The sequence below is a fragment of the Giraffa tippelskirchi genome, chromosome 11 (genome assembly GCF_054371585.1).
Source record: "Giraffa tippelskirchi isolate mGirTip1 chromosome 11, T2T-mGirTip1v1.2.pri, whole genome shotgun sequence".
Classification (NCBI taxonomy): domain Eukaryota; kingdom Metazoa; phylum Chordata; class Mammalia; order Artiodactyla; family Giraffidae; genus Giraffa; species Giraffa tippelskirchi.
The window spans coordinates 50,956,888-50,975,897 of record NC_137285.1 but is presented as its reverse complement, the minus strand read 5'-3'; the positions used below and the strand labels follow the sequence as shown (position 1 = coordinate 50,975,897).

Sequence of the window (19,010 nt, the reverse complement as noted above, 5' to 3'; positions counted from 1 at the left end):
TAAATAACAGGAGCAAAAGATCATGGGTTTCCCCAGGTCTCACCTCTCTCTCCCTTTGTCTCCTTGATCATCTTCAAAAGGAATCTTCTTTGGTGGGCCTAGAAGGAAACTGCATGTCTGAAAGATACGGGGAAGATTGGCAATCTGTCTGCCGGTATCCCTTTCTTTCTTTCAAGATATTCAGTATTCTGACTGCCCAGGAAATGGCGATGAAGAAAAGAGCATCAGATATCGTTTTGAACAAAACAAAGCAAATAAAGAAAACTGCTTTTAAGAGAAAATTATGTGTGTATGTGTGTGTGTGTGTATGTGTCCAGGGCCATGTATCTTTTTGGAATTAGCTAAATAAAAATGTAAGTGGCCTTCCCATTAAGTGAAACATATAGAACAAGGCCTTCTTTCCCTATTTCAGTCTTTAAAAACTTTAAAAATCAGTGTGGGGACAAATAATTTACTCTGTCTCAGACCCTGGGTCTCTGTTCCGCCTTACATTCTTCAAGATCATCCAGTTTCCTCTAGGTTCCCGTCGGCTCTCCCCAACCCTTGTCAAGTCATCTCCCTTCCATTATTAGTCACTCTAATAAACACTCCTAATAAACACAAATTCAGGATGCTGCTTTAGGAAAGACTGGTACCTGCATTAACTTTGTCATCTGTCCTGGGGAAACCCAGCTGAGATCTCGAACATATTCTGTTGCAAGCTGCAGTATAATGGACAGATTTAGTGTGTATTTTCCTGTTAAATGGAATCTGCATTCCTAAGTGAACTAAAAATGCTTAATTATTAATAAGTCCCCCAGGGATTGGTGACATTTAGAATGATTTTATCATGCTGTAGATATTTAACAACATAATGTGTGTGGTAGTATCTAATGCAACTTCTTTCATTTAAAAGAACATTCCCTCCCAATTCATTCTGACTTATATGCCTCATGGGTGAGTCCCTGAATGTCCAACCCCAGGTGGAGGCAGAGGGAAATTCCTGAGGGACAGGATGGGATTGAAGCTGAGGCTACAGTGCAGGGGAGACCCAGGAAGGGGCACCAAGGAACTACCTCCTGAGAATAGATATTTGTTTGGGGTAGATGACGAATGAAGGGCTTCTGTTGGGTAGAGGCAATGGTTGCCATGGATGGAAGCTTCTGGAAAGACCTCAGGTCTGGGGAATCACAGGACTAGTGGCAGGCTTCCAGTTTTGTGCCAATTTTCTGTGTGACTCTGAGCACATCACTTAACTTCTCTGAGATAGAGTTTTCTCATATATTTGGCAAGGATAATTACACACCTCTGAGCTGCCTTACTGAATTGTATGTGTGCAATAGACATGAAAGTACTTCCAACAATTAAAGCACCTTAAGGAAGAGATTAGAAGACAGGGAGGAAGGAAATATCATTTACTAAGCACTCTTTCTGTACCAGGGCTTGTGTTCAATACCTTTGCTAACATGAAATCAATTAGTATTAGCAAAAAAATAAAATCAGAGGTAGGCCTGATTACCCATTTACAGAGGAGAAATTTGAGGCTCAGAGCTTTTGCCTAAGGTCACAAAGCTAGTGAGCGGTGGAGCCAGGCAGAAAACCTAAAGAGATATGGTATGTATTTGAGTACACAGTATGTAAATGGAAAATGGGTCACAACCTTAAAGCTTAAGTAGACATATTCAGTCAGTTTAAACATTTGGTTGACTTATACGTTATGACATGCATTATGACAACATATGAACATTCACATGAAATTTTAATTATTTTGTTATCAGTCTATTTCTCTGCACAGTTTTGATACCAAGGAAGAAAAATCTCTAAGTATAGTGTCAAAAACAGGTGGTTAAATAAACGTTTAGGAGGTCTTGCCATTAGGTTTATATGATCTTTGTTAGTACAAATGGACCAATCATGTGGGGCTTTCCACCTGTCACTTCCTTGTTCCTGGGGCATCACTCCGAGTGGTCTGTCTGCCTCCGGTGGTGACACTTGTCTCTCTTCCATTTCTGCTCAGATCTTGGCTTTGGTCAGGATGGTGGAGATCCCGTTTGCACACTGTGGGTCCTGGTGGGCAGTGTTTGGCCTGGAGATGAAGTTATCAATGGCTGTTTATGAGAGAGACGAAGTGGAGCAGGGCTTAGAGAAAGAGACCAGAAGCCAGTCCGTCACCTGCTCCCTCAGTGACCTCGCTTTACCTCTTCATGCTTCAGTTTCTCCGTCTGTTGGTGGAAAGAGTGACACACGATACCTGGCTCTCAGAGTGTCGGGAACATCTTTGTAAAGTACCGGGAGGTGCTCGAAGGGGCCTGAGAGACTGCTTCTCTTTACGTGGTCAAATAAAACTCCATCCGATGGGCAAAAAGTTACGGACCCCATATATTTTTTTAATTGAAAGAGGTTCTTGTACCTGAAAAAGCACTTGTATTTCTTTATTTATCAGTGGATGTTGTCCCATGAAACCCACTGCAATGGCAGGACCTAAATCTTCATTTAAATAATAAACAAATAAGCCTAAGCATATGCAAGATACACATATGGCTGCTAAGATCTAATGTTTTTAATTTTCTGTGAACTTATGAGTTTATTTTCTTTTTTACATAAATTCCAATATGCCTGTCAGATACTATCAATATTTTTCCCGGTGTTCAGATCATCTGCTATTTTAAAATTTTATTTATTTATATATATTTGACTGTGATAGGTGATAGTTGTGGGATGCAGGATTTAGTTGCCTGACCAGGGATCAAACTCAGGTCCCCTGCATTGGGAGTGTGGAGTCTTAACCACAGGACTATCAGGAAAGTCCCTGGCTGCTAATACATATACTAGTTTACTGGCGGTGCTAGTGGTAAGGAACCTGCCTACCAGTGCAGGAGACATAAGAGATAGGTTCAATTCCCGGGTGAAGATCCCCTGGAGAAGGGCATGGCAACACACTCCAGTATTTTTGCCCAGAGAATCCCATGGACAGAGGAACCTGGCAGGCTACAGTCTATGGGGTTGCAAAGAGTCCAACACAACGGAAGCGACTTAGCACACACACACTACTACAAAATGTATTTCTACTACTTTTAACATTCTTAATGTGCTTGTTCTCACCACACACACATGATAGATTAGCAGGGAGATGGTATCACCACCCCTATTTTATAGATGAGAAAACTTAAGCCAGGAGAAGTAAATTGATTATCAAGTCTACATGGATAATTAGGGGCCGAATAAGAAAAATACGTCTCCTGTCTTCAAAATCTGGCTCTTGTCCCTCTCAACCTCACTTTGATCACTCTGAGGACGATTTTCTCTTCCTGTTCTTGTACATCTTTTGTTCTCCACTTACTGACAGAACAGGGCTGTAGGTGACTTCTCCTGCTTCTTCTCTGGGAACAGAGCCCTTTAAAGCTCAAGTCCTCAAGCAAGGTTTGCGGTGAAGTGAGAACTCAGACATGACTGCTTGTTAGGCTGGTTCCTCATCGCAAGCCACCGAAGAAAAACCTGCCCCAAATCACGTTACTCAGTCCCTGGGACTTCCCAGCTGCTCTAGGAGGAGGAGCCGGTCAAGCTGCATCAGTCATATCCCAGCTGAAAGAGCCACGTTGTGATGCTCTCGCAGACTGGAGTTTGCTTTATATGTACTTCTGAAAGTGTATCCAGGCTCCAGAATCCGAAGGGAAAGCGTGGGTTGAATATCGAAAGAACACTTTAAGTGGTATTGTTTTCTTCCTGTGGAGAATTAAATTGCAAAGGTTAGCAGAGACTGTTGAGGACACACGGAAGAGTCACAGTTGGCGAGGCACTAACCCTGCTGTGGACACACGTTCAAGCGTGACTGGTTCTTCGCATGCCCTTTGCCATCCAGGCTGCTTTAAAATTCCTGCCAAGGAAGTACTCCCTGCCTGGTACCACTCTGCAAACAAAGTTCTACTGAGGTTTTAAAACAAGGAGACAAAGAAGGCTGCAAAGGCGAACCCCAACGCAACAGCCCCGCTGCTGTCTGTGGTCTGGCTGCCGAAGCTCAGAGAGGACGAGCCCTCTCGAAGATGCTGCCGTCTGCACCACTCCTGCCAGGGCCAGCAACCCTGGGAAATCGCCCTGTAAAATGAGCAGCTCCTGTTCAACAGCAGACTCCCAGCTGCTGCCCACCTCCATGGCTGCGGTTGGACATGACAGAGCAGCAGGCCCAGCCTGGCTCGGCTCTCACTGCTGCAGACCTGGAGGGAGCCCAGGTTGGCAGGCACAGGTGGGCAGAAGCCTCATGGGCAGCCCAGGGTGGCACGGCCATGCTCCTACCTGCACGGTCTCCTCCACCTTTGGCTGGATGAAGTGAGTGATTTGAGGTTTGGATGCCCTTCCCAAGCGTATCAATTTCCCCTCTACTTCCTGAATAGCCCACGCACCTTCACCCATCCTAAAATCCTGCCTGGAAACAGAACAAGACAGAACACCGAGGCCAGCCCTTCCCCCAGGAGCCAGAAGGGCCAGCTCTGGCCCAGAGCCAGGCTCTGAAGAAACAGCAGAGGGCAGAGAGAGGCGGTGGGTGGGGCAGGGAGCCTGGCAGTTACACATCCAAAGCCTAATTTTGGATCAGAGTCATACTTGTAGTCAAGCCTGAAAAATCACTGAGGTCCCCGAATGAACCCACAGCTCCGAGGTGGGTCCGGGGCGATTCCTCAGCTCTCACGTGCTCGCTCGCTGCTCTCCTTAGTTCCAGAGACTAAGTCAGGCTTGTTTGGATTTTCACTGGTGTCCTTTTAAAGCAACCTCAATTGTCTCTTTGCCTCCTGCTAGCTGAGAGCAGGGCAAATTTCCCACCTCCATCTCTCCATGTTTGCCTTAGCTGAGATGCTGACCGAAAGCCAGGATCCCTGATGCTCCTGTTCCCTGAGTCAGACCTAGGATACGCCACCTGCTTTATTAAAATTTAAAAAATTAAAAATTTTTTGGCCACATGTGGCCTGTGGAATTTTAGTTCCCCCACCAGGGATCAAAGCCCCGGCCGCCTGCAGTGGAAGCACGGAGGAGTCTTAACCCCTGGACAGCCAGTCCCACATCATCCTGCTTCGAGGTGACACCAGGCCGGTAGGGTGGGGCAGCAATTAGGTGACCGAGCAGACACCTTCCTCTGAACAGTGGAAACGACCCTCTCTGACTCAATGGAGAAGAGAGGAGGCAGCTGGCCTCTGGGAGACACGAGAGGGACGCGGGCTGCTCGCTCGTCTTCCGAGGGCGTGGGCACTGCCTTCGGAGAATTTGCTGCTGCCAGGAGCCGGCTGTGGCCTCCGGGGAACTCCGGGTATCAGGACGCTTGTTTGCAGAGCCGGCCGGCCAGCCGCCCGGAGCAGGAGCAGCTGGTTGTAATTATGCATCGCAGCTTCAGAGGAAGTTGCTGGCTGCGGATCCAGTGCTGGGCCCGGCAGCACACTGGCTGCCGGGCTTCAGGGAACAATGGAGATAGAAACCCGCGGCAGCAGGGGAAGAGGAGGAGCAGGACGAGAGTGAAGACGGGCGATGAGAAAGGGCGCCAGCTGTTCCCACCGCTCCCCGGGCTGAATCCGGAGAAACCCGGGTCTGCACTCCGAGGACCTCCCCTCCCCGCCCCAACCCCCGGCTCTCATTCCCAGACTCACAACCCAAGTCTGCGCCGCTCTGGGAGCAGCTTCCTGACTTTTTTTTTTTTTTTAAAGCTGTACCTGCTGAACACCGGATTTCAAGAAGTGTGCCTGGCTGACATATCGAATAGCACTCCTCAGCCTGTTTAATCTAAATTGACTGCATCTTTGTAGCAGCTGGCCACAGAGAAAAACAAAAGAATTCTTGATGAAAAAGGCACTTCTCTCCTGACTCAAAAGTACGGCAGCCACAGCAGCAGCTAAACATTTCATAGCATGCTACACACTGCTCTTCAGATGCGGACATTGGGAGGGAAGGAAAAAATGAACTTTACAGAAGTGAAATGTGGGTTAATTAACAAGTTGGGGTTTTCTCCCCCACCCCGGATGGAGAGAAACAAGAAATGTATTAATGTCTGGTTCTTTATAGTTTCCAAGATTTCTTCAGCGTTTCCTAATTAAAAATGTAGCTGGGAAATGAACACAGGGGAGAGGGTGGTAAACAGGGGTCTGTCTTCCTGATGCTTCGTCTGGAGCCCCCAGCCTCCCACCAGCAGGAATCTGCCCTCACACACCACAGACACTCCCATCCATATCTGTTCGTGTTTCCTTCCTCGAATCCATCAGGAGGTTGCCCGCATCATCCGCACGGCTTGGAGTCCCCAACAAACTGCTCAGCATCCTCTGTTTTTGCCAGCTCAGGGAACAACTCCAAGGCCCCCAGCAGACCAGCAGACATGCCTGAGATTCCTGTGGCCTCTAGATCACCCCTCTCCACTCATACAGCTCCTGACTTATGTCACTTTAAAAGGGGTGGGGGATGTCCTACCTGGTCGTGGACACCCTTGATGTGTAAAAGCCACAGCTCCACACAATAACCCATGATTGGCTTGGGCTGGTCAGTGACAAGGCCATTCTGATACTTTCCCCCTTGTCCATTGCCTTGCTCACTTTGGCTGGAAGTGCTATCAATCAGGAGGCATGAATGCAGAGCAGTGCCAGCCTGTGTGTGGGCATGGCAGCCTTGCTCCCAAGTGATTAATGGAGCCTCATGAAGACACTGTTCTCTTTGGGCCTGATTGCTAGGATCTCCTTATCGCCTGGGTGGAGATAGTATAGCGACAGTGGGAAGAATTTTTCTAGTAGAATCCAAGTAGGCTATATTTTTTCTTCCTTTTCCTTCTCTTTCTTTCACATGAGGTTCTACATTTTCTAAACACACACACACACTGTTGATTCCTAGAGCCAAGCCGGTCAGTTCAGTAGCCATTAGCCATTGATGGCAATTTAAATTAATTAAAATTAAAGAAAATTGAAAATTTAGTTCTTAGTCATTCTAGGAATATTTTGAGTGCTGTGCAGCCACGTGGGCTAGAGGCTACTATATTGGACGACACTGAATTACAGAACATGCATGCGTGCTAAGCCATTTTGGTTGTGTCTGATTCTGTGCAATCCCATGGACAGCAGCCTGCCAGACTCCTCTGTCCATGGGGATTTTCCAGGCAAGAATACTGGAGTGGGTTGCCATGCTCTCCTCCAGAGGATCTTCCAGATGCAGGGATCGAACCCAGGTCTCCCGCATCTCCTGTATTAGCAGGCAGGTCCTTTACCACTAGTGCCACCTGGAAAGCTTCCATCATCGCAGAAAGGTCTATCAAACAACCTCTCTCTCCTAGAGCATCTATTTCCTCTTGTATCTTAAGCACTCCTATGCCTTTCAGAGTCCTCTACCAATAATTTTTACGAAGTGAAACTTTTTTTTTCTTTAACAACAACTTAACTCAAAACTAATGAACTCCCTTTAGGCTCCTAAGAGAAAGTTCCCCAGGTACTGTACTAATCGATAGAGCCTTTTCAAATAGTTGAACAGGGTGTGGCATAGTAGACACTGGAAAGGACCTCAGGTCAGCAGGATTAATCTCAGGCAGTCCTGACCCTTACCTATTCCGGTAGATAATTTTCCTAGGCAGTCCTAATTCTAGGTAGAAGAAGATAGTTTTTGTTTAGTCGCTAAGTGGTGTCCAACTCTTTGTGACCCCATGGACTGCAGCACGCCAGGCTTCCCTGTCCTTTACCATCTCCTGGAGTTGGTTCAAACTCATGTCCATTCAGTCAGTGATGCCGTCCAACCATCTCATCCTCTGTCACCCCATTCTCCTGCCTTCACTCTAAGAAGCTACTACAGGCTAAACTATGAGTCAAGAAAGATACCAGGGCATCTCCATAAAAATTTGCACAATAAATAGAGAGTAATAGCTCCTTTAGAACTACAAGGTAGACCAAAGAACAAGTTCCTGGCGGTGGGGCTTTGAAGTTGGGAGGAGATGCAGGGAGCAGTGAAGCACTTTGATGCAGCTGGAAGCACCGTCAAAGCTTCTAAGGGGAGAGATTATAGCAACTACCTGTAAGGATTGTTCAGGTCCTTTGTGTATGTGTTGGTGGGGGCAGGGACTGGACCACACAAAAAGTAAACAAATAAACTGAAATCTCAGCTTGAAGCACTGTCCCCAAAATAAAGACAATCAAAGGAAACAAAGGATAAAATATGTAATTGAATGCTGTTGCTGGAAAATTAAAAATTCCACCCAAACTTTTATTTATTTGCTGACTTAGAATAGAACCTTGGTGGCAACTAGTAAATCCTTTCAATATCTAAATATCCGTCATTTCAGTTCTTTTTTGCAAAATTTCCCAATCCTTTTTCTTTTCATCTTTCATAGGAAGGATACACTTTGCATCTGATGAACAAGTCAGACAGCATGAATACAGGCTTTATCCTGAGCCTCTCTCAATTTAATTTAAGATGGAGGCATTCACAGTGCAGGCTCCATGACCATGTTATTCACAAATTCTTATGAACTTTTCTTCTGCTCCATTGTGGTGAGGGTATGGGTGGGTGACGGCACATTCCTGGAAGCAGATTAACAGGATATTACCAAAGTCGCTTTCTGAGTCCAAGCTGCTTTGTCACAAAGCAGCTGTGCGCTGTTACAGTCACAAACCTGGGCTACCAAATGGCCCGATGTTTCCCATTTTTCAAGGAGTAAATGTGGACATGGCCTTGATCGAAAGTGAAAGCTGAATCAGGGAGGGAGAGTAGAAAAGAGCCAAGGCTCGTCAACTTTCCAGTTGGGAAAGTTCCAGAGGGTAGTGGTTAGAAATGTCTTAGAGTAAGAGATCCTGTGGCTTCCCTGGTGGCTCAGACAGTAAAGAATCTGCCTGCAATGCAGGAGACCTGGGTTTGATCCCTGGGTTGGAAAGATCCCCTGGAGAAGGGAATGGCAACCTACTCCAGTATTCTTGCCTGGAGAATCCCATGGACTCTCTACAGTGCCTTTCGCTACATTCCATAGGATTCCAAAGAGTTGGACATGACTGAGCGACTAATGCACACAAGAGATCCCAGCCCTTCTTTTTCTGACCCACCATGTTGGGGGAGTATGGATGGGACTGGGGAAAGGAGTTCTGTTAAGGTTATCTCTCCTGAACAGGGATGCAGGGAGACAGTCCGACAGAAGCTGCCAGCTTGGGTACAAATTAAACTTGGTCCTCTTCAACCTTCTCCCACATCCTGAGCTGCAGACATTGTCTGGAGAGAAGCAATTCCAGATCTAAGCAACACCTCTGATAGGATGCTTTGGCCCCTTTCAGAGTCACTGAACCTCCTGTGGCAGCTGAAGACCCTTGTTCTTGGGGCTACAACTCTGACCTCTTCTTACATAGAAAAGTGCAAAGTGAAAGTGTTAATTGCTCAGTCCTGTCAGACTCTTTGCAACCCCATGGAGCCTGCCAGACTCCTCTATCCATGGGATTCTCCAGGCAAGAATACTGGAGTGGGTAGCCATTCCTTTCTGCAGGAGATCTTCCTGAACCAGGGATCAAATCCAGGTCTCCTGCATTGCAGTCAGATTCTTTACCATCTGAGCCACCAGGGAAGCCCTGCTTACACTGCAGACATCCTCATTTAAGCTGGGGATGGGGCAGGGGTGGGGGGAAGGGAGAGCTGGAAGCTGTCCATCAGCTCCTTGCTGGTGGAGGCAGCCCCACTGTGTCACTCAGAGAGCAAGAAATGGCACCTTGATCTTGGATGAGCAAATCCCCTGAAAGTGAAGCTCCTTCATAGTGAAGCTGGCTGTTTTCTTTTTCTTTAAGTCTCCATAAATCATGTGCACCAGTGTTGGCATGAGTCATATGGCTCGGCAGCAAAGCTCCTGCTAAGCCACACAGCTGCACAGGACAAAAATACCTCGGTGAATAGAGCGTGTTTGTCCTGCATGGTTTATGGTATAAATACAAAATCAGCAAAAATGCAGGGGTTCCCCAGGCTTTGAGTCTCACAGTCCCTTGGCTGCCTCCTCTGTCCCTTCTGCTGCTCTGTGTCAACCCACTTCCCCACTTCCTTGCTTTTGTCAGGAAAGAGAAGGCTCTGATCAGGGCCATTGTTATGGCTTGATTGTCTGATTTATCAATGATCAACACTTGGGTGTGTGTGTGCTCAGCACACTTGGGTGCGTGTGTGCTCAGCCGCTCGCTCAGTAGTGTCTGACTCTGCCACCCCATGGGCAGCAGCCTGCCAGCCTCCTCTGTCCATTTTCCAGGCAACACTACTGGAGTGGGTTGCCATTTCCTCCTCCTGGTATGGTCCCGACCCAGGGATCGAACCCATGTATCCTGAATTACAGGATTCTTTACCCCTACACCACCTGGGAAGTCCTGGTCAACACTTTTAGAACCTGCACCAGGTAAATGTACTTGGTCTTTTCATTCTAATGGAAAAATGGCAGACGTGCCCCTTGTGAGAGGACTTGCAGGTGGATGGGATGACATGGACGCAATGCAGTCAGGTAACCCCAGCGGTGAGTTTACCCTTGGTGGATTTGGGGGCCCCTGGGGCATCCGAGATGCTGTCTCTCTGTTGTAGATAGCTGTGTCCTTTCAGAGACTTGTCTGGTCAGGCTCAGTTCCAACCCCTCCAGGCCTGATCTGGGACTACTGGAGTGACCAAGTCAGTGGAGTCCTTTCTGCTATAACCCAGGCCTCCTCCCCCACCCCCACCCCCCCAGGCCTCCTCCCCCACCCCCACCCCCCCGGCCAGGTTTTTCCTCCAGACCTCTCCTCGTCTTCTCTGGAGCAGCAGAGATTAGCCCTGAGGGTCCTTCTCCCTCTTTATATCCTCTGTTTTAGAGCTACCAGAGTCTTGTTTTCAGGCAACCTGTTTGTATTTTTCTGGTTCATATTTAATAGTTTTACACGGTCGCTGCTTCTTTGTCCTCCTTGTATGGGTCCTTATGATCTCTGTGTTATTGCCTCATTGGATAATGAAGTTCCTGACACTAAAGTGTGCAATGGAATGCATTTGCCTCCTTAATGGCGATTGTACTGAATGTAGGTCACAATATCTGTTAGGTGGCGTGTCTCATTTACCTTCAGATTACGGTATCATTTAACATGTATTTAGGGCTTTGGTTTTAAGAGATGTATTTTTTTAATTAAACACATATTTTGAGTCCTGACATCTGACATGTTGGGCTTATATATAAAGTGTTTATATAATTTGCCTAAGTTTAGCAAAATATAAAATACACTAATGAATGATAGTAAATCACTCTACACATATAAACCTCTGTTTATTTGTGGCTAGACTAGAAACAGCCTAGAGTTTTTTATTTTCAGAGCAGGAATAGAGACCCAGATGTAGAGAACAGACACGTGGGCACAGGAGAGGAAGGAGAGGGTAGGACAAATTGGGAGAGTCGAACTGACACGTATACACTACGGAGGGCTCCCCAGTCGGCTCCAGTGGTAAAGAATCCACCTGCCGATGCAGGAGATGCAGGAGACTCGGGTTAGATCCCAGGGTCGGGAAGATCCCCTGGAGGAGGAAACGGCAACACACTCCAGTATTCTTGCCTGGAAAATTTCGTGGAGCCAGAAGGGTTGCAAAGAGTCTGACACAACTAAGCACGTGCTTGCGCGCGCGCACACACACTCACACACACACACACACACACACTACCATGGGTAAAATAGATAGCTAGTGGGAAGCTGCTGTATAGCACAGGGAGCTCAGCTTGGTGCTCTGTGATGACCTAGAGGAGTGGGATGGGAGTGGGGAGGGAGGGAGGCTCAAGAGGGAGGAGATATATGTATACAGATCGCTGATTCGCTTAGCTGTACAGCGAGAACTAACATAACATTGTAAATCAATTATACTCCAGAAAAAAAAAATGTGGGGAAAAAAGACTTCATAGGTAGACACATAGAAGAACACCCATTAAAATTTTCTATTTGTATGTATTTAAGAAAAAAGACTTTTCTTTTTCTAACATTCCAAGTACTATTGCTTCTGGATTTGCTTCCCCTCATACACAGGATAAATTCCTGCCTTTAGGACAGGAATTTCCAGCCATGTTTCTGCTTTGGGGCTTTAGAGGTGGAAAACAAGGAGAAAAGTAAGAGACAAGATGTTTTTAGTGATCATCTTTTCTCTTTGAACTATCCACTGACTTCCTCAGGGAAGCCATCATCTTACGTGGTGAGAGAGAATGGATTTCAATGTCAAAGGGAACTGGATTTGAATCTATTAGTTTGTGACCTCGAACAAGCTGCTTAACCTTTCTAAGTCTCACTTTTCTCAGCTTTAAAAACTGGATGATGATATGTATTTCCTGGGTTGGTTGTGAAATAAAAATGCGTAGCCCAATCTCTATCTAAAAGGATATTCAATAAGTGCCAGTTCTCCTCCTATTTGGATCTTAGCTTAGACAACAGTATCAGATAAGTCATATTTAGAAGATTATATGAGGAAGTATTTCTGTCCTGTCCCCATCAGCAGGTAAGGTAATTAAGTTAAGTCATCAATTAGAATGTGCATCTAAAAAGTTGCATTCGTCTCACATTGTGGATGCCCCAGCACTAAGCCACTAAGCCACTGCCCTACTCTTCTCTACTTACCACCCCTGGTCACATGGAGTCAGCCCTGTGGGGAAGTTGGCAACAAAGAGTACCAGCTAGGCTCCCTGTTGGAGGAGGACCACGTGAGGTGTACACATACCTGTCATAACCAACTCCATTGTGGACTATGTTTTGAAGACTATGGAGAATTATCTGCCACCCACCCACACACATCCACCAAATTTCTACTTCAGTGGCTTCCCAGGTGGCACTGGTGGTAAAGAACCCACCTGCCAAAGCGGGAGAAGTAAGAGACGAGGGTTCCATCCCTGGGTTGGGAAGATCCCACTGGCAACCCACTCCAGTATTCTTGCTGGAAAACCCCATGGAGGGAGGAGCCTGGAGAGCTACAGCCCATGGGATCACAAAGGGTCGGACTCCACTGAAGTGGCTTAGCACACACACACTACTGTTAAAGGTTCATTTCTTTTGTTTAAGAGCTTGTTAGTGGCAAACACACAACTCAAGATACCTGTTTTAAGGAATGGGAACTTCTTGGCTTATGTAACTTGGAAGTTTAAAAAGGTGACATTGATCCCATGTCTATCTGGAGCACATGTGTTCATACTAAGCCATTTCAGTAGCATTCGACTCTTTGTGACACAATGGACTATAGCCCATCAGGCTCCTCTGTCCATGGGATTCTCTAGGCAAGAATATCGGAGTGGGCTGCCGTTTCCTTTCCTACTCCAGGGGATTTTCCTGACTCAAGTATTGACGCCATGTCTCTTTTATCTCCTGCATTAGCAGGCAGGTTCTTAACCACTAGTGCCACCTGGGGTGTCCACCTGCTAAACCCATCACTCTAGCTGGGGTACACAAAAATTGCATTGGTTAGACTTGGGTCACAAGCCTTCTCCTAGAGCAAGGGGTAGAGACTGTCCTACCTAAACTACAGGGACAGATGAATGAGTTTGGGAGGTTTGCCAAGATAAAAAGATGATTTCTGGGCAGACAAATGCAATAGATGCTGACTACAAGCTACTATAGAACGGAAGATATTGTGGGAGTGTTAACACATGCTGTTGTCAGCTGTGTATCAGTCAGGAGACAGAAACTCCCCTACTTATTTTAACAGAGAGAATTTAATATAAGGAATTTATAACTAGGTACAACAAGGTAACTAAGTGTAAAAAGAGGATATTAAGATCCTAGGGTTGGGGACGAGGTTGGTGGTGAAAGGAAAGGAAATGGAATTATAAAAATCTAGAAGCTTGGAGATGCAGTATAGAGCTAAAACACAGACCCCTGAGGATGGGGTGTGCTTCGCTGGCGGTGGTGACTAGGGATGCACACGTGTCTGGTTCTGCAGGGTTGGACCACCTAAACACTGGTTGTACTGGCTTCCATGGGAAAGAACTGCTTCTGTGAAGTGGAGAAGGGTGCCTGAGGGGCTGCTGCAGGGCATGGCAAGCAGACATGTAGCCAGTAGGAAGCACATGGGAAGGAGTTAGTCCCTTCTTCTCCTCCAGTTTTGCAGGCTTCCTCTCATACCCACAATTGTCAGAACCTAATGGAGAGCTGTAGGCAGAGAAGAAACATGGTTTGTAGACTCCATATCCAGCCTCATAAAGCCAGATGTGCAAGGGTGGGGCTTCCCTTGTGGCTCAGCTGGTAAAGAATCCGTCTGCAATAGAAGAGACCCCAGTTTGATTCCTGGGTTGGGAAGATCCCCTGGAGAAGGGATAGGCTACTCACTCCAGTATTCATGGGCTTCCCTGGTGGCTCAGATGGTAAAGAATCTGCTTGCAATGCAGGAGACCTGGGTTTGATCCCTGGGTGGGAAGATCCCCTGGGGGAGGGCATGGCAACCCACTCCAGTATTCTTGCTTGGGGAATCCCATGGACAGAGAAGCCTGGTGGGCTACAGTTCATGGGATCACAAAGAGCTGGACACAACTGAGTGACTAAGCACATGCAAGGGTGGGTGTGGAGCAGAGGGACAGACTGCCTAACCTGGAGGTCATCACTTCAGTGTGTGATGTTTCCTTCCTTAAAGATGAGCAGACAGTAAATGGACCAAAGACATGGCAGTTTGGGTGGCGTTGAACAATGCTCAGGAACTCCTATTTCACAGTTCCTACTTCCTTGGGCAGACCAGTCCTGGTATCAGGTGGACTTTACCAGGTGTGACCGTCAAATAAAGGGATGGTGTAAAGCATTTTGTTAACTTGAGTTATTCTTTCAGGTATCCAGGCTACAAGTAGGTCAGGGTTTCTCTTTTCTCTCTCTAGGCTGTAGGTAGTCAATGTCTTAGTAATTACTGAGTCATGTTGATCAAAGTTCAGCTGAAACTTTCCTGATGACTAAGCATAAACAGCCTTGCCAGAGGACGGAGCCAGTGTGTTTATACACAATGTCGGTCTTTTTCCTAAGGTAAGATTCTTCTCTTGGTCAAAATTTCTCACTAATGCTGTTGCTTGAGATTAGCTCTAAAACCCTGAAGTTTTAGACAAATTGAATTTCTCTGGTTATTCTCACCATACTAGTAGGACTACTTTGGTCCAAGAAAGTTTTGCGTGTGTGTATGTGCTTGATAAGACCAGGTATAAAACTCACATTCTGTGTAAGCAATAAATGTCAGAACATCAAGTACAACTTGGTGAACTTTAGAAGAACAGTTATTAAGCAATACAGCCCTTCTCTTTGCTGCAACAAATTATGAAGTCTTAACTCTTCAAAAAAGGAGAAAAGCTGAACAGCACTATGAAACTGTGAATCCAGTTTTGGTTTATTGTTAGCAAAAGGCTGTCATCAAAACTATTTTTATGCCTATTAATAAATGAGTCATAAATAACAATTGTTCCCAATCAGAATATACTTTCAAGGAAAAAAAATTATGGAGAAAGAAATTTATCATCGTGACTTGGAGCCTAAAAAAAAACAGTAAAAAAAAAAAAAGTATCCTAATGTATTTCAAACAAGTGCTTTATAGTTTTCAAAATGCTTTCACATCTATCTTCCTATTCAGCCCTCACAGGAACTGCATGAGGTAGGTAAGATTTATCTTTCAGTTTTACATGTTGGAAAAACAAAAAATAAAACAAGTGACGCTCAGAGAGGCTTAGTAATTTGCTTAAGTGGTGAATTGTGGAGCCAGGTCACAAACCAGGTTTTCTGAATCCTGCATCAGCCTTATTTACTGCTTCTTTAACTGTATGGTCAGATTTCAAAAATATATATAAGAGGAGATGATCGTAGCCTGCTATTTCCTACATATGTCAAGTAGACAAGATCTAAACAAGATCTATCCTATTAGATACACCTACAAAATTTAACTTACTGGTAATTGGGAAGCAAGGTTTGGAATTTGAGAAGAATATTATAGCTAACATTCATTATTGTTGTTTAGTTGCTAAGTCGTGTCCGACTCTTTGTGACCCCATGCACTGTATCCTGCCAGGCTCCTCTGTCCATGGCATTTCCCAAGCAAGAATACTGGAGTGGGTTGCCATTTCCTTCTCCAGTGGATCTTGCCCTCCCAGGGATCAAACGCATGTCTCCTGCCACCAGGGAAGCCCTGACATTTATTATTACTATTTGCCAAACTCTCTTCCTTATACAAGCCCTAAAACTACCCAAAAGGTACATGTTTCTTTTAGCGTCATTTTACAGAGAGTAGATAGAGCCTCAGAGAACTCTCCAAAGTCACTTAACCAGTAAGTTACAGAAAAAGGCTCAAATCGAGATTTGTCTGATCCAAAACCCACACTGGTCCCTGCTCTTCTGTACAGGCTCAGATACCCGGTAGGACTGCCCCAGTAATAAAGGCCGATCCATCCTGTTCTCCCAGACCTGCCCAAACGCAGAGTATCTAAATAAAGAGGATGAAGCCACAGTTTAATGCAATGCAAATATAGCCTCATCTGGGGAAGACATGAACTTCAGTTTTGATTTTCTGAGTCATCTTGGTTAAGACCCTCCTTCACATTCTTTCTCTGTTAACAGGAAATGACAATATCAGGGCTGTCTTAATGGCCATTAGCCCCTGATTTCTCACCCTCAGAGCTTGTCATCACAAGGACACCCCATTGACCAGAAAAGCGGGCCTTTCTTCCCTTACTTTGTTCAATATCCTAGAATGCAAGATGTCAGCTGTTATGCCAGTTATAACCTAATTGACAATAGTGGATAATATTTTTTATATTGCAGCCCAAAGGCAGACAGCAAAATTCAGTGTTGGCATGAGCAGCGGTGTTTTTTGAAATATTCAGGCACAACATATTTCCCAACAAATAGTTCAGTTGTTTTTGCTAGCTTTGTGTTGTCTTCAAAACATACCACAGGCATTAATCCATATTATGGACTTGGAGCTTTTGTTTTCCTGCTTAAAGTCTAACTTATTTTCAAATTATAAAACTTAAAAGGGCCTGAAACCACAAAACTTATTTTTTTTCTGGCACTCATAAATGAAAAAGAGCTGAATTTTTTTTCCCGAAGATTTTTTTTAAGGGATTTGCTCTTAGGCGGATGCTTGTTACCTGCAGCTCTTTTTTTTTCTGAACAACTTTTAATGTTCTGAAAATCGGGGCTTATGATATGAAGAAGGCACTAACAAGTCCTAATCTGGGATAATGAGCTAGATGGATAAATGAGTATGTGGCCACCACCAAAAGATCATCATGGCCACAGATTTGCCCCCCCAAATTAAGTATAGATGTGATTACCTGAGCAGGCAGCGATATTCCCTTAGCAATTGTGCTAGACTAACAGTCTGAATTTATTTTACGTGATATTCTTTTCAATAGCAATGTCTATTAAAGACATCTGGTGAAGGTCTGTAATGTTTATTTCATGGATAGGCAGCGTAAGAGGGTGCTTTAAGAATTCTGTTTTCGGTTTAATGTTATGGGCTGTTAAGGAGAAGGTTTATGGATGTCACATTATTAGTTGGAATTTGACTCAAATTGAAATCGGGCCCAAGAATTTACTTATCCATAATATTACGAAGGGCTTTTAAAAATATTAAAAAGTTTCACTGAACAAGAATATTAGTACAACTTGATGTTTTACCTACAGTTCTCAAGCCCATTCAAAACACTTTCTAATCACCAGATTTCAAATTCATATGTTAGCTTGTCTCTCATACTACAACGCTTTTAAAAATCGGAATTTTATTACATCAGGTCAATATTTTAACCACAAGAAAAAAAAGAGATATATATTTGCTGAAATGTTTGTGTACAGATGAAAAAGAAAAAAATCCCATATGCCATGGACCCTTCTTTAGTGTTTGACGTGCTGGCTTGAGCCATAGGGGTGGTGACGGGCAGGGAGTCCTGGCCTGGACAGAAGCTGTCGTATTCACACCACTGCCAAGTAGAAATGAATCACCCTGCCCACTGGCCAGGCTTAGCATCTCTGTAATTTCATTTTAAAACCTCAATGATCAAGATGAAAAGAAAGCAATAAAACATATCAAAGTTCTCTTCGTGCAGTTTGAAGAGCCCCCCATTCTGCCTGCCTGTGGCCTTGACACCTCTTTTGGCATCACTATTAGTGACACAAGGAGTAATTCACCACTGTCAGGGAATTTGGCTATTTCATCACCTACATGGGAGACCTGCATAACTCCATGGTGATTGCTGTCTAGATGAATTATGTGGCTCCTTCGTGCACTTTTTGATTGAACAGTGATAACTCAGATAATGCATTATCCCATGCCTCTCTTGGAGAGGAACCTGCTCTTTTTTCTTACAAAGCAGTGAAAGAAAGACCTCGTCGAGGCATTTAAAGTGACATCACCATGCCGATTGCCCCCTCCTTACAGTCAGTGAGAAGCAATTGCTGGGCTAGATTAAATATAGTAACGGTAAATCTCCGTGACAACTCTTTCAGCTGTTTAGAGCTGGTGCTAATTGTTCATCAAGCTCTTAGAAAAGAGTAGATGAAGCAATGCCCAAAATGTCACTGATAACATTTATTTTATAATCTCATATTCATATCTGTCATGGAATCCACTGGCTTTGCCATTTATTCCTTCATCTGTCCATTCATCCGTCAATCCATCCATCCATCCATCAGACCCTCCATTCCTCATCCATTCATTCACTATTTTAAAATATTCTATTTATTTATTTATTTTTGGCTGCACTGGATCTTCATTACTGCATTCAGGCCTTTCTAGTTGCAGTGAGCCAAGGCTACTGTTCATTGCGATGTGCAAGCTTCTCACTGCAGAGATTTCTCTTGCTGAAGACCACCAGCTCTAAAGCACAGGCTGAGTAGTTGTGGCACATGGGCTTAGTTGCCCAGAGGCATGTGGAATCTTCATGGACCAGGGATCAAACTTGTGTCCTCTGCACTGACAGGTGAATTCTTAACCACTGGACCATCAGGGAAGTCCCCGTTCATTCACCATTCATTCAACATATATTGTGGCATGCTCACTGGATGCCCAAGCTAGGCAGTAGTGATTCAGCAGTAAGCCAAACAGATGGTGTTGCTTTTCTAGGAATTACTGTC

At 45.1% G+C, this 19,010-nt stretch overlaps 2 long non-coding RNA genes across 2 annotated transcripts in view; one reads left to right on the top strand and one right to left on the bottom strand.

Moving 5' to 3' along the window:
• LOC145526047 (uncharacterized) overlaps nucleotides 1-2,344 on the top strand; it is a 130,164-nt gene extending 127,820 nt beyond the window's left edge. Inside the window, exon 6 of the long non-coding RNA XR_014068651.1 lies at nucleotides 1,997-2,344. This is a non-coding gene — a long non-coding RNA (uncharacterized LOC145526047). The remainder of the gene's footprint in view (nucleotides 1-1,996) is intronic.
• On the bottom strand, nucleotides 1,720-6,624 carry LOC145526049 (uncharacterized). Its single transcript, XR_014068653.1, has 2 exons — nucleotides 6,418-6,624; nucleotides 1,720-3,702 (listed from the first exon to the last, which is right to left on the bottom strand). It is a non-coding gene; the product is annotated as an uncharacterized LOC145526049 (long non-coding RNA).
• Between the last annotated feature and the right edge of the window lie 12,386 nt (nucleotides 6,625-19,010).